General features: G+C 37.3%; 1 protein-coding gene and 1 long non-coding RNA gene across 3 annotated transcripts in view; both read right to left on the bottom strand.

The window, feature by feature from the left end:
* The window catches only part of LOC129650262 (uncharacterized), a 60,418-nt gene extending 36,002 nt beyond the window's left edge, over positions 1-24,416 (bottom strand). Inside the window, exon 1 of the long non-coding RNA XR_008713691.1 lies at positions 16,525-24,416. This is a non-coding gene — a long non-coding RNA (uncharacterized LOC129650262). The remainder of the gene's footprint in view (positions 1-16,524) is intronic.
* The window catches only part of ZCCHC7 (zinc finger CCHC-type containing 7), a 267,242-nt gene that overhangs the window by 105,527 nt on the left and 136,481 nt on the right, over positions 1-25,234 (bottom strand). The gene's annotated exons all lie outside the window — the stretch shown is intronic.

Raw genomic sequence — 25,234 nt, 5'->3', positions numbered from 1 at the left:
ATCCCTTGCATTCCTATACACTAATAATGAGAAAACAGAAAGAGAAATTAACGAAACAATTCCATTCACCATTGGAACGGAAAGAATAAAATACTTAGGAATATATCTACCTAAAGAAACTAAAGACCTATATATAGAAAACTATAAAACACTGGTGAAAGAAATGAAAGAGGACACTAATAGATGGAGAAATATACCATGTTCATGGATTGGAAGAATCAATATAGTGAAAATGAGTATACTACCCAAAGCAATTTATAGATTCAATGCAATCCCTATCAAGCTACCAACAGTATTCTTCACAGAGCTAGAACAAATAATTTCACAATTTGTATGGAAATACAAAAAACCTCGATTAGCCAAAGTGATCTTGAGAAAGAAGAATGGAACTGGAGGAATCAACCTGCCTGACTTCAGGCTCTACTACATAAGCCACAGTTATCAAGACAGTATGGTACTGGCAAAAAAAACAGAAATATAGACATATGGACACCTTATCTTTGACAAAGGAGGCAAGAATATACAATGGATTAAAGACAATCTCTTTAACAAGTGGTGCTGGGAAATCTGGTCAACCACTTGTAAAAGAATGAAACTAGAACACTTTCTAACACCATACACAAAAATAAACTCAAAATGGATTAAAGATCTAAATGCAAGACCAGAAACTATAAAACTCCTAGAGGAGAACATAGGCAAAACACTCTCTGACATACATCACAGCAGGACCCTCTATGACCCACCTCCCAGAATATTGGAAATAAAAGCAAAAATAAACAAATGGGACCTAATTAAACTTAAAAGCTTCTGCACAACAAAGGAAACTATTAGCAAGGTGAAAAGACAGCCTTCAGAATGGGAGAAAATAATAGCAAATGAAGCAACTGACAAACAACTAATCTCAAAAATATACAAGCAACTCCTACAGCTCAACTCCAGAAAAATAAATGACCCAATCAAAAAATGGGCCAAAGATCTAAATAGACATTTCTCCAAAGAAAGACATACAGATGGCTAACAAACACATGAAAAGATGCTCAACATCACTCATTATCAGAGAAATGCCAATCAAAACCACTATGAGGTACCATTTCACACCAGTCAGAATGGCTGCGATTCAAAAGTCTACAAGCAATAAATGCTGGAGAGGGCATGGAGAAAAGGGAAGCCTCTTACACTGTTGGTGGGAATGCAAACTAGTACAGCCACTATGGAGAACAGTGTGGACATTCCTTAAAAAACTGGAAATAGAACTGCCTTATGATCCAGCAATCCCACTGCTGGGCATACACACTGAGGAAACCAGAAGGGAAAGAGACACGTGTACCCCAATGTTCATCGCAGCACTGTTTATAATAGCCAGGACATGGAAGCAACCTAGATGTCCATCAGCAGATGAATGGATAAGAAAGCTATGGTACATATACACAATGGAGTATCACTCAGCCATTAAAAAGAATACATCTGAATCAGTTCTAATGAGGTGGATGAAACTGGAGCCTATTATACAGAGTGAAGTAAGCCAGAACGAAAAACACCAATACAGTATACTAACGCATATATATGGAATTTAGAAAGATGGTAACAATAACCCTGTGTACGAGACAGCAAAAGAGACACTGATGTATGGAACAGTCTTATGGACTCTGCTGGAGAGGGAAAGGGTGGGAAGACTTGGGAGAATGGCATTGAAACATGTATAATATCATGTATGAAACGAGTTGCCAGTCCAGGTTCGATGCACGATACTGGATGCTTGGGGCTGGTGCACTGGGACGACCCAGAGGGATGGTATGGGGAGGGAGGAGGCAGGAGGGTTCAGGATGGGGAACACATGTATACCTGTGGCAGATTCATTTTGATATTTGGCAAAACTAATACAATTTTGTAAAGTTTAAAAAAAAAAAAAAGATGGGCTGGATAAAGGACAGAAATGGTATGGACCTAACAGAAGCACAAGATATCAAGAAGAGGTGGCAAGAATACACAGAAGAACTATATAAGAAAGATCTTCATGTCCCAGATAATCACGATGGTGTGATCACTGACCTAGAGCCAGACATCCTGGAATGTGAAGTCAAGTGGGCCTTAGAAAGCTTCACTACAAACAAAGCTAGTGGAGGTGATGGAATTCCAGGTGAGCTATTTCAAATCCTGAAAGATGATGCTGTGAAAGTGCTGCACTCAATATGCCAGCACATTTGGAAAACTCAGCAGTGGCCACAGGGCTGGAAAAGGTCAGTTTTCATTCCGATCCCAAAGAAAGGCAATGCCAAAGAATGCTCAAACTACAGCACAATTGCACTCATCTCACATGCTAGTCAAGTAATGCTCAAAATTCTCCAAGCCAGGCTTCAGCAATATGTGAACCATGAACTTCCTGATGTTTAATCTGGTTTTAGAAAAGGCAGAGGAACAAGAGATCAAATTGCCAACATCCGCTGGATCATGGAAAAAGCAAGAGAGTTCCAGGAAAACATTTATTTTTGCTTTATTGACTATGCCAAAGCCTTTGACTGTGTGGATCACAATAAACTGTGGGAAATTCTGAAAGAGATGGGAATACCAGACCACCTGACCTGCCTCTTAAGAAATCTGTATGCAGGTCAGGAAGCAATAGTTAGAACTGGACATGGAACAACAGACTGGTTCCAAATAGGAAAAGGAGTACATCAAAGCTATATATTGTCACCTTGCTTATTTAACTTATATGCAGAGTACATCATGAGAAACGCTGGACTGGAAGAAACACAAGCTGGAATCAAGATTGCTGGGAGAAATATCAATCACCTCAGATATGCAGATGACACCACCCTTATGGCAGAAAGTGAAGAAGAACTAAAAAGCCTCTTGATGAAAGTGAAAGTGGTGAGTGAAAAAGTTGGCTTAAAGCTCAACATTCAGAAAACAAAGATCATGGCATCCGGTCCCATCACTTCATGGGAAATAGATGGGGAAACAGTGGAAACAGTGTCAGACTTTATTTTTGGGGGCTCCAAAATCACTGCAGATGGTGACTGCAGCCATGAAATGAAAAGACGCTTACTCCTTGGAAGGAAAGTTATGACCAACCTAGACAGCATATTCAAAAGCAGAGACATTACTTTACCAACAAAGGTCTGTCTAGTCAAGGCTATGGTTTTTCCTGTGGTCATGTATGGATGTGAGAGTTGGAGTACGAAGAAGGCTGAGCACTGAAGAATTGATGCTTTTGAACTGTGGTGTTGGAGAAGACTCTTGAGAGTCCCTTGGACTGCAAGGAGATCCAACCAGTCCATTCTGAAGGAGATCAGCCCTGGGATTTCTTTGGAAGGAATGATGCTAAAGCTGAAACTCCAGTACTTTGGCCACCTCATGCGAAGAGTTGACTCACTGGAAAAGACTCTTCTGCTGGGAGGGATTGGGGGCAGGAGGAGAAGGGGACGACAGAGGATGAGATGGCTGGATGGCATCACTGACTCGATGGACGTGAGTCTGAGTGAACTCCGGGAGTTGGTGATGGATAGGGAGGCCTTGCGTGCTGCGATTCATGGGGTCGCAAAGAGTCGGACATGACTGAGCGACTGAACTGAACTGAACTGAAGACAACATAGACTAGTTGGGTGATGAGATGGTATATGATCTGCTCCTAACTGTGAATAACTACTTTCTACAATTTTGACTAGATTTTCAAATTTTCTAAATTTATGTTACTTTTTCAGATAATCTGCTTTAAAAAATTATTTTAAAGAATGGATTAGGGTCTTAAAATCTCTTTTAACTGGCTAAACTTTTTTGTTCATACTTGAAAATGGAGACAAATTCTAGCTAACTCCTGAAGGAATCTTCAAATATCCCAATTAATCTTTGTACCTATAGTCTTCTCCAAATGTATTTATAATACACAATGGAATTGGCCAAGCAAAAAAGGTGACATAAATGATCTGAAAGATAAAGTAATTAGTAAATAAAAAGGTTTAAAGACTTTCATCTCTGATCTTTTGATCTTAACTGAAGGATTTTTAGAAGGATATATATGTTTCGTTAGTAAAGATTAATATATACTGAGTTATGAAAGTATATATGAATTTTAGAATAACATATGTCATAAATAGTCTTACACAAAAATATCCACTAGTAACAAGCTATAAATTTAACTGAGAAATATAATAAAAACCAGAACATTTTTTGCTTTTTCTTTTGAAAATATGAAATAAAAGAGTATATAGAAAGATCTGGTAAATCAAAACCTAAGGCAGGAATAAACAGCTATTTTTCAACAAGAGACTGAAATGTTAAAATATGTTCTGTTCACTATTCTGGTATTATAGTTAGGTGAGCACCAAAGTGTACACTAATCCCATAGATTTACAAGCCTAGAGAGTAAAATAAGTATGGATGGGCTTATAAGAAATAAGTCACAAAAAAATCTAGAATGAAAAATTAAGAACAGAAGCACTCGTTTTATAAGAATCTTTTGTAAAATCATTGCCAACATGAAATTATTAAATGGAGTAAGGAAATTTTTATGCCAATCTTTAAGAAAATATGTAAGAAATATCTTCCATGAAAAGATCATCTTGGTTAATCCAGGTATTTAAGTACTTTTGAAAATCTTTTTTCCTAAGGAGGGATGAACATACTAAAGAACATCTTCAAAGTAAATCTTAAGAATTTAGTTAAGAAAGAAACAGCATAGAGTATGCCCATTAAGACTGAACAGGCAATAATCTAGGGTAGGAAGAAAGTCCACAAGAACATGTGGGAAAGAGAAGATGGCCCCATCTTTTCTGTCAACATCTTTTTCTAAGAGATGAAAAGAAACGACAGCAGAGTTTTACAAAGCTGAGTCACAAAACAAGATAATGTTAGTATCAAAGACACAATTAAAACATTGATTTGGCAAAAAAAACTGATTTTCCTAGGACCCACTGGGAGTTCTAGATGGCACAGATGACCAGGAGAGGGCAGCTCACCACTGCCGCTGTGAGTAAAGATGCGAATTTGGCATCAAGGGGATACTCTACCTTACTTACACTTTCCATATTCAAATAATGAAGAAGTAAAGATACTGCTACTAAAAACTCTAAACAACAGATAACATATAATAGCACAAGTCATTACAATGAGTAGCTAGTAAGAAAAATTTCTGATAAGCAAGCTGGAACTAGTAAAGTAAGATGAACCTAAAGTTCCTGTCCCTCTCAGATAAACAGAATAAACAGCACTAGCAATTACACTCATTATGATAGTGTAGATTTACTATCTTTTTATAACCAAATGTACTTTTTGTAAACAACCCCTTTCTTACAGTTTATCTAAGTTTTCAGGTATCCAAACTTTTTACCAAAATAAATTCATAAAAACACAATGAATGCAATTAAATATACTCTCTCATAAATCAAAGGATTTGCGGGAAAAAAAAATCACCACCTTCCATTAACCTATTACAAAACCCAGTACTTCCACTTGAATTACACATATCTTTGAAATACGTTCTGTTTATAATCTGTGTTGCAAGCATAAATTTGAAGATTTGTATTGTCAAAAAAAAGAAAGAAAATGGATTGCTGTGATCAAATAGACATGTCTGGTTTTCATCAAAAGAATGACATAGGGTTGAAACTTTTCTAATTGTTAGGAGACTGTTCAGACTGGCGTAATTTCTTCCTTTTGGGCTGAAATCCACTCAAGGAGTATGGGAGTAAAACACTCTAAGCATCACGAGTAATTTATCTTTTAAGTCACATTTCTTCATTTACTAAAAAATTCTCGTTCCTATGAACACAATAACTGGAAGAAAAGTAATTAGACTATAAGTCTCTTAATATTTCTTATTTCATCAGTGTATTACCTGTTGTTTAGATGTTTACCCTAAATCAAATGATAAGAAATACTGAAAAAGAACAAAAGCAATACTGATTTCATAAATGGTTAAAACCTATTTAAACCTGGAATTTCATTTCCTTGGTGAATTTCTTGATTTGACGTTTAAAGGCAGTACTTTTTATGTCATAGTGCCCTTTTTATGTCATAGTGTCCAAAGAAAATGATGTTTATACAGCATGTTAGGTTAAATGGAGGAGGGCATTTTCAGTTAGAACACTAGCCCAGATTGAGCTCCAAATGCCCCAGGTCCTAACAGGCCACTCTGGGGACAGAGAGAGTTGGTATCTTGCTCATCTGTAACTTACTTCAGTCATAGCAATGGCTCTGCCACATCAGTCAGGGAGTTCTTATATAAGTATCTGACCAAATGTAAGGAGCTAGGGAGAGAATGAAGGAGTAGCTGCAAATCTAGCTCACCGAAGATGTTGTTTTACAATACAGAAAGAGTGCTGGGGGAAGTAAAGCAGCAGCTAAGTGTAAATGGGGTCTGTGGGTTGACTTCTTCACTTATTAAACACACTGACAGTTTCCACTCCTATGTGTATGGTCTATTTTTCATTTGGATCATTTTTTAAGGTCTTTATTAAATCTGTTACAATTATTGCTTTTATATTTGGGCTTCCCTGATGGCTCAGAGGTTAAAGCGTCTGCCTGCAACGTGGGAGACCTGGGTTCAATCACTGGGTCGGGAAGATCCCCTGGAGAAGGAAATGGCAACCCACTCCAGTATTCTTGCCTGGAGAATCCCATGGTTTTTTCGCCACGAGGCATGTTGGATCCCAACTCCCCGACCAGGGATGGAATCCACACCCCCAACATTGGAAGGTGAAGTCTTACCCACTGGACCACCAGGGAAGTCTCTCTTACCTTTTTTGAAAAGCCCTGTTCATTTTAACAAAGACAAAAGGCATTTAGTTAGAGAAATTTCCTCTAAAAATATTGCTGTAGTTTTAAAGAATAAAAAAATAATAAAGTTATTAGAGATATTTTTCTTGTCTTTTTAAAAAATCTCTCATGTGGGTACAAAATTTACAGAGGAAATCCAAGGTATCAGCAACTACCAAACCTCTAGTTTCCAGCATTGAGGACCTGTAGGTGATGTATGAATATATAATTAAGTCACCATGGTCAGAACTAAATAATAATCCATAGTCTCTCCCTTTAATCAAAGAAGAGAGGAGATCAAAGTTTTTTAAGTTCAAATGGTAACTAAAAGAAAGATAAATAATAAAGTAAATTAACAGAGTAATTCCACTGCAAAGACCTGCCTCTGAGAACCCCCAAATGATTAAATTGTTACAGTTCTGGCTGCTAGGGAGTTTAGCTTCCAAAGGCCCCCAGGGGAGCAGTAAGTCTTTACTAAGGACACAAGTTTTTAAAGGAAACTCAGCCAACACCTACATGAAAACAACCCCAGTTTCTGCCCCTAATGAGGGTAGAGGCTCTATTAAAGTCAAATAGACTAATCAGTCTAAAGGCAGTTTGGCAGGAAACTCTTTAGTAAAACTGGACAGGGACAGTTTACTGGGTGTGCAACTTCACAGATGCACAGGAGCCTGCTCTCAGAAGGGGCCTGTGCTTGGCTGAATGTTCTGTGTTGCCATCCTGAAATTCTTAATAATATTATCTTTGAACTTACGGTTTATAACTGAAGATCAATGGAACAATGGAACACTAGAAGAGGAAATATGCCAAGTGTAAGCATATCCATCAAGCAACTGGCCATGCCTTACCAGCCCAAATGTGTATACCTGAGGCAGTCGTGGGTACCACATGGCACTCTGGGTCAGCCAGAACAGAGCCCATAGTGGCAGTAACAATAGTGGCAGTGGCCCCAGGAAAGAGAAGGGGCTCTTCACGAGACTATGCAGCAGAAAGCCTGCTTACGCATCTGTCACTGAAACCTGTTCCAGTGCTGTATGCACAAATATTAACTTCTCAGTGTGAGTGCCCAGGATAGGATGTGCCAATGCTTATTAGTAAACTTTTTTCAGTAAATTACTGCAAAGTAAAATCATAATACATGGTTATTCGCATGTTTGGAAGTTATTAGACTTCAAAGAATTTAGTTTTGGAAAACCGTTGCAACACTGCAATCCACAGACTTAAAAAGAGAAATTAAAGATTGTTGCATTTGATGGAAAAGAATATTATTTCCATATGACGCTCTGGATGAACCAATTATTAACACAGAAGACAACTTAAAAATTAATTTTTCCTTATCATTGAAGATATAGTGATAGAATACATAAACAGACATGGTAAATTCAATACAACTCATGAAACCATTTTTGGTTGCCTGTACAGCCTCCACAGATCATAAGAAACAGCAGAGGTTGAATACATGTATATGTATAACTGAACCATTTTGCTGTATACCTGAAACTATAACATTATTAATCAACTATATTTCAACATAAAATAAGAAGTTAAAAAAGGAAATAGAGAAAATATTTAAATGCCAATATATAAATTTACATTTAAAATTAAGTTCACAAAAGTTGATTATACAAAGTTAGATGTTTTTAGAAAAACTGCTCTGTAAAAATCATCGGCTCTAGATGTTCAAAGTGTATATCTTGAAATAATTATCAGAAATGTATGCCAATGATGTCAAAACCTATAAAATGCTCTTACTAACTCCAGTAACAAATACATCAGAAAAAGATCCTCCTCAAAATTAAAAATTATCAAAAATTATTTGTAACTGAGTGACTGACATTACTTTCAATTATATCAATTAAAAATGAAGTTGCTAAAAGTATAAATTTTAATGACCTGAAAAATGAATTTGCAAAAAAGCAAGGCAGAAAAATCACATGATTGATTAAGATATCACAATGATAACGTATTATTATAGTATTAAAATCATAAGCCCCCAATTTTTTTTGTAATTTGTAACTTTATATTGTTACTCAGGCATTGCTATTACTTCTAATATGTTTAAAGGAAAAAGTGTTAAATATTTATATCTTTAACCGTACTTTTTTCCTGCTTTTTGAACAAGGGTCTCTCATTTTAATTTTGTACTAAATCCCACAGATTATGTATTATCCTGGAAGGCTAATCCAATAATAAACCAGGTCTTCTCTAGCCTTGGTTGTTGTCTTGCAAACTCCTCTGCTTCTCAAGGGCCAACCTTAAACACTGATTCATTGTTCTCCCTTTCTGTTTTGTCCTAACTACACGTATCTCTGGCCACCTTTCTCTATTCTGACTTCTGTGCTATGATTCCTGAGCCTGATTTCAAAGGCCCAGATTTTTAAGCACCCATTTGATACTTCCTCCCCGTAAACTCTCCAATATGTTACCTTCATAATAATCTTGAACTAATTTCACTTTATTCCCTAAATTCAACCAATGATTAAATCTCACTGGATCTCCTCTCTCGAATCTGTGACTTAACCTCATGCTCATTCTGATTATCCTAGACAAAGTCCTCATAACCCTCTACTGGGAAGAGATCTTATTTACACATACCTTTAACATCATCTCATCTAATCTTCCTAAAACCCCTGCAAGACAGGTAAACACATTCTGATGTAAAAATCATCCTATTTTAAAACTGAAGTTGAGCAACAGAGAAGTAAAGCATTCTATCCCAAGTCATGATGAAAGCTAACTGCTTAGAGCTATGGAGGGAGTCTAATCAGAATCCTCCATTACATCATGTTATCATGGGCTTGAGTCTTCCAATTTGCAAGAAAATTTTGGTCAAATCAATTTCTCATCCAAGGCCTTTTATATACCTAACTACTGCTAGAACTCAAATGATACCTGCTCAAACAATACCTCCTCCTTCAGGATCCCTTCCCTGACTTTTCCCATCAAGGAACAGACCTTCATTCCTCTGAATTTCTACAGACTGATATGAACGTTCCCATAGCATATGCCATATCCTTATCTTCAAGGGGGGCTCCAAAAAGACCCTTTCCTATAACATCATAACTCAGCAAGGAATTCCTATAACTTAGCAAGGAATCAGGAGAAGGCAATGGCACCCCACTCCAGTACTCTTGCCTGGAAAATCCCATGGATGGAGGAGCATGGTCGGCTGCAGTCCATGGGGTCGCTAAGAGTCGGATACGACTGAGCGACTTCACTTTCACTTTTCACTTTCATGCATTGGAGAAGGAAATGGCAACCCACTCCAGTGTTCTTGCCTGGAGAATCCCAGGGACAGGGGATTCTGGTGGGCTGCCGTCTATGGGGTCACATAGAGTTGGACACGACTGAAGTGACTTAGCAGCAGCAGCAAGGAATCAATATCTCACTGTCCTCATTCAGGACACAATCTTCCCATTCATTCAAACAATTTACTATCTACCATGTGTTTTTACTTTGCCAACAAAGTTCTGTCTAGTTATAGCTATGGTTTTTCCAGTAGTCATGTATGGATGTGAGAGTTGGACTATAAAGAAAGCTGAGCACCGAAGAATTGATGCTTTTGAACTACGGTGTTGGAGAAGACTCTTGAGAGTCCCTTGGACTACAAGGAGATCAAATCACTCAATCCTAAAGGAAATCAGTCCTGAATATTCACTGGAAGGACTGATGCTGAAACTCCAATACTTTGGCCACCTGATGTGAAGAACTGACTCATTGGAAAAGACCCTGATGTTGGGCAAGATTCAAGGCAAGAGAAGAGGGTGACCGAGGATGAGATGGTTCGATGGCATCACTGACTCGATGGACATGAGTTTGAGCAAGCTCTGGGAGTTGGTGATGGACAGGGAAGGCTGGCATACTGCAATCTACGGGGTTGCAAAGAGTCAGACACAACTGAGTGACTGAACTGACTGAACTGAATGTGTATAATAATAAGTGCTATGGAGGCACAGATATAAAGTCCAGGTGCTTCAGATAAAGATGTAGGACTAACATATGCATACATCCCTCCTTTCTCATATTCTATGAAAATAACAATAAAGGAGTTTAAAGAGTCAAAAGTCTCCCAATTACTCTTTGCAAAACATACAACTGGGTGACTATCTTTTCTCTACTTCAGCAAATGATGGGAAATTTATTTTTTGTAGAGAGTAAGTAAAAAGGAAGTTCTCTGAAATGGGGACAAGGATATAAACTGAACCTGTATAAACTGAAAGACTAAGTAGAAATGTACATAACGGATTCTGAGATCTCCAGCCCTCTTCTTCCACTTGCCTCCCAGAACACTGTCAACCAGGCCTTTGCTCTCCAGACAGATGATCCAAATACTCTTTTTTTCTCATCCAAGAACTCTAACTGCCTAGAAGAAAGTCCTAAAGATCCCCAGGAAAATAACTCAGCTAAATTTCCCTAGATGGTTATGCTGACAAGCTCTCAGTATCTAGTCAGTTGTTAAACATCACACTTTTTATCATGACCAAACAACTAAGGATTATCAAGTATCTGATGAATACATAGAATGAAAGCTAGAGACCAAAAGAAAGAAAAACCAGAAAAGGCACCTTGAAGGAAACACACTTTTCAGAAATAAGAAAAATTAAATTAAAATTATCATGAATATTCTCCAAGACATAAAATATTGTATCCACAATAAGGTACAAGTCCCCCAAACTGGTTTTTGCTTTTTTTGGTTTAGTTTCCTGTATACTACTACTACTACTACTAAGTCGCTTCAGTCACGTCCGACTCTGTGCGACCCCACAGACGGCAGCCCACCAGGCTCCACCGTCCCTGGGATTCTCCAGGCAAGAACACTGGAGTGGGTTGCCATTTCCTTCTCCAATGCACGAAAGTGAAAAGTGAAAGTCAAGTCGCTCAGTCATGTCTGACTCTTCGCGACCCCATGGACTGCAGCCTACCAGGCTCCTCTGTCCATGGGATTTTCCAGGCAAGAGTACTGGAGTGGGTTGCCATTGCCTTCTCTGAGTTTCCTATATACCTATCACTAAATCAAACCCAAATCTTTTCCATTATCTAAACTTTCCACACACACACACTTTAAAGAGCATTCAGATAAGAGAGACAGACATAACCACTAATTCTTAGAAAAAAAAATTTTTTTTAATAGAAAAAAATAAGAAATTCAGTTGAGGTGTAGGAAAATAAAGTTGAGGAAATCTCCAACGAAGTAGAACATGAGGAGATGGATAAGATGCCCTACCCAAAAAAAAAGGTAAGAAAATCAAAGCACAAATTCCAAAGGTCCAATATATGAAAAATAGGTGTTCTAGAAAAACGAGGTTAAGAAATCATCAAAGAAATAATTAACTACCATTTCTAACAGAGGAAGGACATGAATTTCTTAGACTGTTTACTGAGAGGGTCCACACCCACTCCAGTATTCTTGCCGGGAGAATCCCATGGACGGAGGAGCCTGGTGGGCTATAGTCCACAGGGTCGCAAAGAGTCGGACATGACTGAGCAACTTCACTTTCACTTTCACTGAGTATTATATAGTAGAAGAAAAAAAATCTCAAGCCAAGGCACAAATAAAATCTTACATATTTCGAGAGATTAAGAAAGACCCTTCAAAGGATCAGAAAACAGAGTAGCTTTAGACACCTCAACAAAAATACTGGAAATTAGCACGCAATGAAGCAGTACCATCAAAATTCTCAAGGAAAAGCATTTTGAACTTAAAAGAATTCTACCTCTGTATTCTCTCTCAGGACATTACTGGAGGTGAACTCCTTCAAAATGAGTAAGTAAACCAAGGAAGATGACGAAATGGGATGTAAAAAAACAGAAACTCCACCACAGGAGAAAAGCAAAAGGAACTCCTAGGATGACAGTGAAAGGAAATCCCAGAGCAATACTGTGAAACAGTTAGTAAACAGAGCAACAAGACCAGGATGAAGCACTCAGAATTTCTCCAAACATGAAAACCAATGGAAATGTTGAAGTATGTGAGCACACTGGGAGGAAATTTAGATATTTTAAAAAGAATTCTAAGTTGATTTAGTGATATGCATACGGTTTTTCCAGTAGTCATGTATGGATGTGAGAGTTGGACTATAAAGAAAGCTGAGCGCCGAAGAATTGATGCTTTTGAACTGTGGTGTTGGAGAAGACTCATGAGAGTCCCTTGGACTGCAAGGAGATCCAACCAGTCCACTCTAAAGGAGATCAGTCCCGAGTGTTCATTGGAAGGACTGATGTTGAAGCTGAAACTCCAATACTTTGGCCACCTGATGTGAACAGCTGACTCATTTGAAAAGACTGTGATGCTGGGAAAGATTGAGGGCAGGAGGAGAAAGGGATGACAGAGGATGAGATGGCTGGATGGCATCATCGACTCGATGGACATGGGTTTGGGTGGACTCCCACAGTTGGTGATGGACAGGGAGGCCTGGCGTGCTGCAGTTCATGGGGTCACAAAGAGTCGGACACGACTGAGCAACTGAACTGAAACGAACATGGAAAACTAGGTAAATAACAACAACAACAAAACCTAAAACAATAATGTGGGGTAGCGGGAAGGTAGGAACAGTAGAGGAAAGAAAAATTCATGACTTTATCTATATTATTTAGCTATTCAATAACATTTTTATAATCATAATAGTGTAAACACCATTTGATCTAACCAAAACAACAGTATAATTATACACAGAAGATGGTAAGAGTTACTGTGGAGCACTGAGAACAGAGGTAAGTAGAGAAAGATAAATCTTTTCTTCTGTGATGAGACGTGTACTGAAAATTCTAAAACTGAAAAATCAAGAGGTAACAGTGCAGGAATGTAACTAAGAGCAACAGAGCTAAACATTAAAAGAATCAGCTGAAATAACTGATCATATTGACTTTGAGGAAGGGTGAAACAGTGGTGGTTGTTGTGGAGACTAATGACAGAATGCTGTTTTTCATTTCAAAACTGGAAACTACTGTCTCTCAAAGTTATGTGCAATATAACGATAAAAAACTTAAAAATTAAGCTATATAGGGCTTACACTCTACTGGGAGAGACACACATATAAACTGATAATTATAACCAGATTGGTAAGTGCTATAACAGTAATTTATGTGTGTATCTACAGTAGTACTTGTTACAGTCTGCCTTGTATTCTGACCATCTATGTACAGATCATTATTTTTCCTGCTAAGGAATGAATTATAAGGACATTTACCCTGTCTCATTCACCTTTGACAGATCTTGGCAATTTATACACAGTTGTTATTTAATAAATATTCCTTAAATCAACAATACAGAGATAGGATCTCCTTTATAAGTAAAAGTAAGTTTGAGGAACTTTTTGTTTGTGTTTAAACTGCCCAGAAATTCAACCCCCTTTCTATGCTTGGGAAAGCCCTCATCTTATGAAGCATAGCTGGCTTCCTGTTAGAGAAGGTAAAAAAGTCAGATATTTGCTTCTTCCCTTGCACACCTCCACCATGAAGATATAGCAGCCACACTCTTGAAATGTAATCTGGCAAGAAGACACAGCACAGACCATGTGAAATCCCTTTCGGTGGTGGGGGCCAGCAGCTACATCCACTTTTAGGTTCTAGCAGCAGCATCAGGTCTCCAGCTTCAGTGATGTTGGTCATGTCAACAGCGCAAGTCACCCCTATGGGCTAAGCCACAGCAGTGCCTGCCCTGGACTAGCTCTACAGGGCGGTATGCATTACTCCTGGAGAAACAATCTTCAAGCTTGTTTATCCAACTCTATCAGAAATTCTATGAGTGATCCAATACCTCTTTCTGCTAAAATTAGCCAGAATTGTTTTCAATTGCTTACAACTACAGAACTGGTCTATATAATCAGCTCTGCTGACAGGTTTGTGCCCAGACCATTTCACCTGCCACTGCTTGCACTCTGCCAATGTTCCAGTCATTTCAGTTTTGTGTTTCTCTTTAAAAAAAAAAGTTCATGCAATTTGTGAAATATTAAAATAATTTTCATTGATCTCAAAATCTCTATATTAAAATTTGCAAACAGTTAAGAACTGACTACAGATTCTAGCTAACTAGCAAGAAATAGAAAGGTATTCAGAATTTTTATTTGTATTCTGCTGTGAATAGTTGATTAAACAACATTACTAAACATTCACAGTTCTCAAATTTTTTAGTGTCAGGACCCCTACAAACTCATAAAATTGCAAAGAACCCCAAAAGAGCTTTTGTTTATGTGGGTCATATCTATAAATATCTACTATATTATATGCTAAAACCAAAAAAAATTTAAATAGTCCACAGCTCATTTAAAAATAAGTAAATCCATCACATGTTAATATAAATAACACTCTTATGAAAACAACTGTATTTTTCAAAACAGAAATAAGGGTGGAATTGTTTTGTATTGGAAATGCTTTTAAATGCCTGGCTTAATAGAAAATAGCTGGTTTCTCATATCTAGCTGAATACCCAATCTGTTGTGATATGTTGTTTTGGTTGAAGTAAATTAAGATGATCTGGCATCATACAGATATGCAGTTTGAAAAAGGAAATATTAAAAAAAAAAAAGAAAAAGGAAATAAAGACTATATTTCAACAGTCTCTTAAGATAACTGGGGATATTGTTATTTAATACTGTACCGAAGTTGACAAGAGGTAGTTTCTCAAAGGTTAGTTACTACATAAAAATCTAAAATCGGTCTCGTTTGCACTTTGAAAAATTTTTTCATCTGTGCTGATTTTGTAACTTCAGATATGAGTCATGTGGAAAACACTGGCTCACTAAGTTATACTTTGAGTGCACTTCCCATTTCATTATACAGGGTATTTAAAGACATGAACTGATGCATTCAGATTTGATAAAATTAATTCTTTTTATTGATCCATCAAGAGAATTCTTAAGTGAAACTAACCTTTTTTTTTTTTTTTTAAATTGCCAGTGTATTGAAGTGAAGAATATAGTAACATTATGATTTGATGCAACTGCCTTGTTTTGTGCAAAGGGGCCAAGTGGTTTTACTCATCACTGCTCTTGCACCGTCAGTGCAAATGTCAACACAGTGAAAAAGGCAAATGACTTCTTAGTATTATTATGAAAACAGATTTGACCCTGAAGAGCCTCTGAAGAGCACTCAGGGACTCCCAGAGGTCTACAGACCACACTTTGAGAACCACTGCTGTGGGCAGAAAGAGTCTATAAAGCTGACAGGCCTGTGGTGCTTTTGGGACTCTGGGAAGAAACGCAGAGATCTATGACCTATGATGACGTGGAAGTTCTGCTGACTCACAGATCTCAGTGGCGTGTTCCACAAACACAGTCAGTACTGGCATCTCACCGTGGTTCTATTTGTGAAAATCAGCCTGTATTTAAAAGCTACCTGGCTACAGTTTATCTGAACAGGTCAATGAAAACTATTTTTTGGAAGGAACTATGTGTTACATGGAAGAAAATAAGGAATTAACATTTATAAGAAAATATATGTCACAGTGGTATTTATTAAGACTTTACAAAGATCTCAAGATCTTTCCCTTATCACTGTCAACAGTATTTGGCTAGGCAAAAAAAGCATACTCATTCAGGCTTCCTTTATTCAGGTTCCATTACAGAACCTACCATGAGTCATCTAGTTCTATTTTGATGAAATGAATGAAGACAGATAAATCTGCATAATATGTAAACCAATATGGATTCCAGAGAATAGAGTACTGCCATGCTGCTCATCCATTAATACCTATTCAATTATTTATAATGCTGTTTTCCAGAAGTAGCTGAATACAAATGCCCAATGTTGGCAAATATCAAAATATAAACATACCAGCAAGCTGGTCTGACATCAGTTATAGGACAGCAGAAGCAATGAGTAGTACTGGTGATTTTCAGAATCATCATTCCTTTGCATACCACTCTTCAGTTTTAGAAGCACTTGCAACTTCTTTATCTAATTTCAAGTATATAATAATTCCTGAAATAGGTAGAGGTTATTATCAGCTTTTTATGGATAAGTGATAAACTCACATATTAGTAGACTTAACCCTCTGACTCCATTTAGGACTCTTTCTTTGACTCCATCACTTGAAACTCTGGTCATGACAGTTCCCCTTTCCCTCTCCACTTTTTTTGAAAAAAGAAAAAAACAAAAAAATTGATATTCAAAATAATGAACCTGGGATCCTCAAAATTTTAATGAACCTTCTGAATCTTCCCAGAAAATATTAAAATGAAAGACAAAAAGTTAATAGCATTTTAAAATCTCACAATTCTTTGCAACTTAACAACAAAAGCAATAATTTCCCATTAAAGACAACCCTTTTACTTAACTGTCAAGCCAACTTTAAAAATTACTGTCTTAAACTAAATGTATTTACTCAGCAAGGATTTGAGTATATACTACATATAGTTGGTATGAATATTCTTCAAACTGAAGAAATGTGCCAATTTTTGATACAATGGCATTCACTGCAATTAGCCATAATTTTTCTGGTTCTACTTCACTTCATAACTCCCATATATCTAAAATACACAGACAGACCTTCTACTGACCCACCACTATTAATGAATTCTATTATACATCTCAAAAAACTCAACATTCAAAAAACAAAGATCATGGCATCTAGTCCCATCACTTCCTGGCAAATAGATTGGGAAAACAGTGGAAACAGTGACAGATTTTATTTTCTTGGGCTCCAAAATCACTGCAGATGGTGACTGTAGCCATGAAATTAAAAGATACTTGCTCCTTGAAAGAAAAGCTACAACCAACCTAGACACCATATTAAAAAGCAGAGACATTACTTTGTCAACAAAGGTCTACCTAGTCAAAGCTATGGTTTTTCTGCTGCTGCTGCTGCTAAGTCGCTTCAGTCATGTCCGATTCTGTGCAATCCCATTGACAGCAGCCCACCAGGCTCTACCGTCCCTGGGATACTCCAGGCAAGAACACTGGAGTGGGCTGCCATTTCCTTCTCCAATGCATGAAAGTGAAAAGTGAAAGTGAAGTCGCTCAGTCGAGTCCGACTTTTAGCGACCGCGTGGACTGCAGCCCACCAGGCTTCTCCATCCATGGATTTTCAAGGCAAGAGTACTGGAGTGGGGTGCCATCGCCTTCTCCATGGTTTTTCTAGTAGTCATATATGGATGTGCGAGTTGGACCATAAAGAAATTGAGCGCTGAAGAATTGATGCTTTTGAACCACGGTGTTGGAGAAGACTTTTGAGAGTCCCTTGGACTGCAAGGAGATCGAATCAGTCAATCCTAAAGGAAATCAGTCCTGAATATTCATTGGAAGGACTGATGCTGAAGCTGAAACTCCAATACTTTGGCCACCTGATACTAAGAACTGACTCACTGGAAAAGACCCTGATGCTGGGAAAGATTGAAGGTGGGAGGAGAAAGGGACGACAGAGGACAAGATGGTTGGAGCCCATCACCAACTCAATGGACGTGAGTTTGAGCAAGTTCTGGGAGTTGATGATGGACAGGGAAGCCTGTCTTGCCACAGTCCATGGGGTTGCAAAGAGTCGGACACAACTGAGCAACTGAACTGAACTGAACTGAAACGTTCCAAACATTAACATTCCAATAATACTCACATATTACTATTACTAATAAAGGAATCAAAGAAGAGAGACTGTGATTAACATTTAAGCAAAATTTTAAAAATGGGCAAAATCTAAATTAGTTTTCTGTCTCTTGATTTCCAGTCTAAAAATGTAAGTGAACTTTCAAATACCTCAATTTTTACTTTTTAAAAATATATGCTGACAAGCTGTTTAACTTCACAGTCTGCCTTTAAAAGTCTACTTTAAGCTGTATCAAGGAAGATATGTATACCTGTATCTATTAATCTTAAAAGAAATTTTGTTTTTAATCTTTGTTGAGATGATTACCAATAGCTAGCCATATTTCCTTTCATATTCACGTCACCTGTAGTGATTCAAAGCCCAAAGTGATAAGAAATTCCTGTTGGAGTTTAATGTAAATCATTGATGTCAATTCTCCTGGTCCCACTATACAGATGCTCACATCACATGGTCAATTTAAATGAAAATACATGGACTATAAATTTTAAATTCATTAAAAAAAATTCTTCAAGTTCTTTCAATTTACCATGTGTTCAGACAAACCTGTATCACGTACACAGATGAAGAAAAACTGGATCACTAGAATAAAAACCATGAAGGGCTATAAACTGCAGTAACATTAACATCTTTGACCCATCAAGGTTCATTAAAGAAGCATGTAATTAAAATTTGCTTGGACACTGCCATCTTTATTCATAAATCTTAAAAGCCAAACTTCACCATAAATAATAGAAACTAACATTTTTTCACTAGACTTATAAATAATCATACTATGATTCTTTAAAAAAAAAAAAAGAACTATGATACTAAAAGGATAGCACAATCTGGTTACTATTCTTCATTTTGTTTTTTAGGAAATAAAGAGAAATCACATTCTCTGTTAACTTTTAATGACATAAAAGTTGAATTTTACAGTGAAGTGCTTTGTTACCTTATCTGTAGACCTTCTGGAGTTCTCCTATGTCTCATGACTATGGAAGACAGCATGCTTGTTCTAAATTTCACTAGATTCCCTCAGTTTTTTGTGACAAATGCTTTTACTTATGGAAGGGAACATAGGTGGCTACAACAAAAATGATCTAGACATACTTTAACATGAAAAAGGAAACAAGTGTAAACTTGAGATGTTATAAAATTTATAAATCTAAGATTTTTCTGTAATATTCTGATATTAGAGTATGATCTCTTAAACAGGAGTACTAAAAGACTGATAAAAAGTCTGACTCCACTTCTAACAGACTAATAAAAAAAATTACCTTTCACAGAAAATAATTCTATTGGTGATTATTAGCTTTCAAACATCAGTGTGTATTACTGCATGGTCTTAGATGTGTCTTCACTCAATTTTACATCAACAGGTGGGCAAAAGGTATTAAGCCAAAATCAGCTCTAGCTAGCATAAAGCTAACTTAAATTGGGTTGACTAGTAATCTGAGTTTTAAAAATTTATTTGCAAGGCTATTATTATTTCACACTGAATTTTACTTACAGTTCAAATTTCACATTTACCCTAAATAGAAATCTCTATGCATTTTCCTCTAGTGAGTGCAGAAGACTATTGTGTTTACATTTTGTATGTGACAATAAGCAATTTTTTAAAATATCCAGATGACAAGAAAGGCTGAAATTAAAGAAATCCAAAATTGGCTACTAAAATCATATTCAGAGTATATTAAATTAAGACCAATGATTGTTACGCTATTTGACTCTGGCTCATTCGGGATGCATATTTTAATTTTTGCCTTTGGCAAAAAATTAAAGATAGATTTCATACACATTTGGAAGCTCGCCATCAAAATTTTTCACTCCAGGTTATATTTACTGTTTTCAGATAAATATTTCAACAAATTCTTTTATAAGTTACTTAAAATCATGAGAGAAAAAAAACCTATCCATGATGGATATACTGGGGTACTTTCAGAGGACGGAAAATTAACTACAAGCTCTTCAAATGAGAAATATTAGATTTCCATAAATCCAATGTATTTGCAAAAATTTAAACTATTTGGTATAGTCTATACTAAACGATAATAGACAAATTATCAAAAAACTACATGCTTTTAGAAGCAGATTTTTTAAAATTACAAATATAAATAAATCTATGGTTTATGTAGTAAAAAAGTCAAGAACAAAGGGAGGAAAACAGAAAAATTAAATTAAAAACACTAATGTAAGCTAATACTGCTTACATATGAACATCAAGATGCCAAGGGACCCAATACAATCCTCAGTCTAACATTTTCAATGGCACAGACTAGTGATCACACGATACTGGTGATACTCTCTAGTTACCCCTGGCAACCTTTCTCAACTGTAACGATGCTACCCTACAATAGCTTTCACTGGGCAGCTTTCTCTTCACTTAGCTGAATGCTCTGGGACCATCTGCGTCGGCAAGCATAAAAGGCCAGCCTGCCTGTGGGCCCGTCACTCTGAACACCACCTCTCTGACCCTGATTAAATACAACTTTCAATCCTTTTTGTCCTCCCTGTTGACTTCTCCTATTAAGGGAGCCCTTTGACAAAGAAAGCGGAAGAGTGGACTAACTGCCCCCAAGAAAGGTGATGTCTGATACTGCTCAACACAAGGATTAGCAAGCCAATACATAACAAAAGCAAGTTTGGGGGGAGGGGAGAGGTAAAGAAAAAAAATGGTTTTAGCTAGAGCTTTGACTAATTCAGTAGGTACACAATTCAACAAATAGCTATACAAGAGGCCTTCTTTGAAAGAAATAACTATAGCAGAACAATAATTTGGAGAGATACCTTTCACCATCTTGACATAAGGCCATGACACTGACAAAAACACCAGATATTTGTTTTCTATTTGATTTTTTTTAATTAAAAAAGAAATCTTAGAGTTGAAGACAGAAAAGACGAAAGCAAAATAAGAAACAAAGAGAAAATGCAAAAAAAGTGCAAAATCATAATTGCAATTTACTGTCTCATTAGAAAACATTAAATGCATCGAATTCACATTAGTTATTCAAATATTTAAGTAAATATTTAAATAAAGGCAGAAAATTCCAACACTCTACAAATAAACATTTTGTAACCTAACGTATCTAGACCAAGAGAACTTCAATTTAAAAGAACTGTTTAACAGGATGAGATGCTTTAAGACAAAGAACTTTCTAGGCTCATAGAAGCTTGTGCATATGATCTACAGTTCCTTAAGGAAGTCCGTACCCACCAATAGGGTAAAAGACCCAAGTCACCACTTTTAACTATACCACCGCTTTACCAAGTAACTCACAAACCTTGACTTCAAATCAGGCCAACCAATAAACACTTAACAAACTAACTGAATAATGCAACCTAATACATGCCTTGAAACACACACACATGCACATACACATATACAACCTAAAAGTATAACCTATAAAGTAAAACTTGACCACACTTATTCAAAGAATGGACAATACACCTTTAAAAGTGAAATGGTGCAGGAGAAAGAAAGAGAAGGAGGGAGGGAGTAGTGGTGGAGAGGTTCCCAGGACTCGTGGGACCCAGAGCTCAAACTGGGAGAGTCTTGCACAAGCCAGGACAACCAGGTCACCCTAGGGAAGGGCATCACATATACTGAGAAACTGTTGTGCAGTAATAAACTCTGTGCCCGATTCTTTCCGCAGAACGTAACTGTCATTAGAAAACCGTAAGGAAAGAATTTAAGTGAAGAAGTAGCTAACTATGAGGATAACTAATCATTTTGCTGACAAAGGTCTGTATAGTCAAAGTTATGGTTTTTCCAGTAGTCATGTACAGACATGAGAGTTGGACCATAAAGAAGGCTGAGCACCAAAGAAATGATGCTTTCAAACTAGTGGTGCTAGAGAAGACTTTTGCGAGTCCCTTGGATTACAAGGAGATCAAACCAGTCAATCTTAAAGGAAATCAACTCTGAATATTCACTGGAAGGCCTGATGCTGAAGCTGAAACTCCAATACCTTGGCCACATGATGCGAAGAGCTGACTCATTGGAAAAGACCCTGATGCTGGGAAAGATTCAAGGCAGGAGGAGAAGGGGACGACAGAGGATAAGATGGTTGGATGGCATCACCAACTCAATGGACAGGAGTTTGGGTAAACTTCAGGAGTTGGTGATGGACAGGAGGCCTGGTGTGCTGCGGTTCATGGGGTCGCAAAGAGTCAGACATGACTGAGTGACTGAACGGAACTAATGCTGAGCAAGATGGAGGGCACGAGGAGAAGAGGGTGACAGAGGATAAGATGGTCAGATGGCATCACTGACTCAATGGACATGAGTCTGAGCAAACTCAGAGAGATATAGAGGGTCAGGGAAGCCTGGTGTGCTGCAGTTTATGGGGTCTCAGAGAGTCAGACACAACTTAGTGAATGAACAATAACAATCTCAACAAGGCTACATTGTTAGAAGAATAGGAATCTGAATCTGTCTGCTTGTCTCCAAAGCCGTAATTCCCCCACACCGTCTCCCCAGGAGTTAAGGAGAAGGGAGAGAGGGGATGCAGCTATCATTTTACTCCACAAAGCACAGAACTTGTCAAACTCAGGAGGCTCAAATTCTACACATCTCTGACTGTACTGCAGTCCAAGAGAGCTACAGAAAAACAAAGCAATGTTTGATTAATCATATGTATTAAACTGTGGCATTTGTGCTGATACCTGAACACTTCGGAAAAACTGTAGACAAACATTTCTACTCTGCTGGGAACAATTTCTTATTGCTAGACTTTCTGATTTACTGAGGCTTGGAACTGATTTCTAAGAGAACAAGGTAAACTGTGTATGTGGTACAGAGGGTAGGGTCAGGGGTAGAGATTTTTCAGAAATGTGCTCCAAAGAAGGATTCAGATATAAAACTGGAAGGACCATATGATTTTCCCTTTCTAAGGTTCTTGAATGTCTCCAATAGTTCCCACTACCAAGGTACTCAACACACTGTCACTACAATCAATGGGATTTTAGTATAAACTTGGCTGAAGGTCTATAGGTTCACTCTTCTCTCCAAGAGGCCACCTTATCAATCAAGTGTTAGGGGAGTCTTCTGGTAACAAGTAAAAGTGACCCAATCTACTCAGATAATATCTGGGTCAAATTACAAGTGTTTGGATAGGCAAAAGAAAGCAATCAACAATTCTCTTTCTCATTACTGCTACTAGCTATTAATGAATACATGCCTTCTATGTGCCATGTAATTGGCCATGGAAAGGCAGAGTAAACCATGGTTCTCTCTTTGAAGCTTTATACTACAGTGGGAATGGTAGGTTTCAGAAACATTAAAAAATCAGAAACAATAAAGAAAAGCACATGCTATAATATATCAAAAGTTACACAAGCCTTAATGAATGGAAAAAATCGGGGAGGGAGAGGGGGGTCCAACAGAACTTGAGAAAAGAACAGAACTCAGGTAACCACAGAAGCAATGGAGAACAATCTAGATTGGTGGAAAGCAAACTAGTGAGCAGTCCAACTAGAATACAAGGAAGTACTGAGGGATTAAGCAAACTAGAACTAAGATTTACTTCTTAGGCAACTGTTAACCATGAAGGTTTTTTAAAGGAAGAGGAAATCTATTCAGGTAATCTTTTAAAAGATTAACCTGGCTGTCATAAATATAGAAACAGAGTCATAGTATAGGTAACAGGCTATATTCTCACAAAATTATTTCTCAAAAATCTTTAGTATCAATTTCTTATTGAATACCTGATATTATATTCTGTCCTAAACACATATGAAATTGGCAACTTTTGTAGCTCAGTAGGTAAAGAATCTGCTTGCAATCCAGGAGACCCCGGTTCAACTCCTGGGTTGGGAAGATCCCCTGGACAAGAAAACGGCAACCCACTCCAGTATTCCTGCCTGGAGAATCCCATGGACAGAGGAACCTGGAGGGCTACAGTTCATGGGGTCGCAAGAGTCAGACACAACTTAGCAACTAAATCACCACCACAAAGAAAATTACTCCAAGTAAACAATGAAGGTAAAATGGCTCCACTATTAGCTAGGTGACCCCAAGTTCAGAAAATAGTTTGTTTAAACTCAAATTAAGAGCCTTACCATAATTCCAAAATAAGATGGACAAAAAAAGAAAAAATAGAGGTTGTATCATGGAAAACTACTATTAAAAAAAACAAAAATTTTGTTGGTATAACAATCTCCCTGCCACGCCCCCCCTCAACTTGCCCCCCACTGAGAAAAAGCAGATGCATAATAGATTGAGGGCAGGGACTCTGGTGGAAGGAATTGATCAAGAGACCTAAAGGAAAGGATAATATTCAAGGATATGGATAGACAATGTTCTATAATAAAAAAAACAAAAAAGGTAAGAGATACACACAAATGACTAAAATAATAATTACACGTGACATCTGCTATAAAAATGTGGATCATCACTAGCTGAAGTAGAGAAGGCTTTACAAAGGAAGCATCAGCTGAGCTGGTTTTGAAGACTGGTTGAATTGAATTCTGGCAGACTAAGATGAGACAAAGCATTCCAGGTAGAGAACTGTGAACAATAGCCAAAGCAGTAAAACTGGAAAAGTATTTGGTATGTGGCTATAATCTAGCATTCACAACAGCAAGCTTTTACTTGAATTATGATATGCTTGCTGATTCCACTGTGGTATTACTATCTTAGAGGAATCGGATAAAGGTATCTGTCAGTATCTAGCTATCCAATAAAGGTATTCAATAAAGGGCTGTTTCCTTCCTTTCACTGAGTATTCTCTCCAAGCAGCTTCTAAGCACTTAGAAGGGATCTAGGAACCAAAGATCCCTGGCTTCTCAACACTATTAAAAAATATGGATTGACTGCTGTTGTAAAATCCAAAAGACTACAAAAGAACATTTGGTTTAACTTCCCAAACAATACAGGAATCTCTACTGAGACACTCCGGGTAGGAAAAAAAGAAAGTTGTAATGACATTATTTAAAATTTAAATTATTTAAATTTGTAAATAGACC

The sequence above is a fragment of the Bubalus kerabau genome, chromosome 4 (genome assembly GCF_029407905.1).
Source record: "Bubalus kerabau isolate K-KA32 ecotype Philippines breed swamp buffalo chromosome 4, PCC_UOA_SB_1v2, whole genome shotgun sequence".
Classification (NCBI taxonomy): Eukaryota; Metazoa; Chordata; class Mammalia; order Artiodactyla; family Bovidae; genus Bubalus; species Bubalus kerabau.
This window is presented reverse-complemented; position numbering and strand designations above follow the sequence as displayed.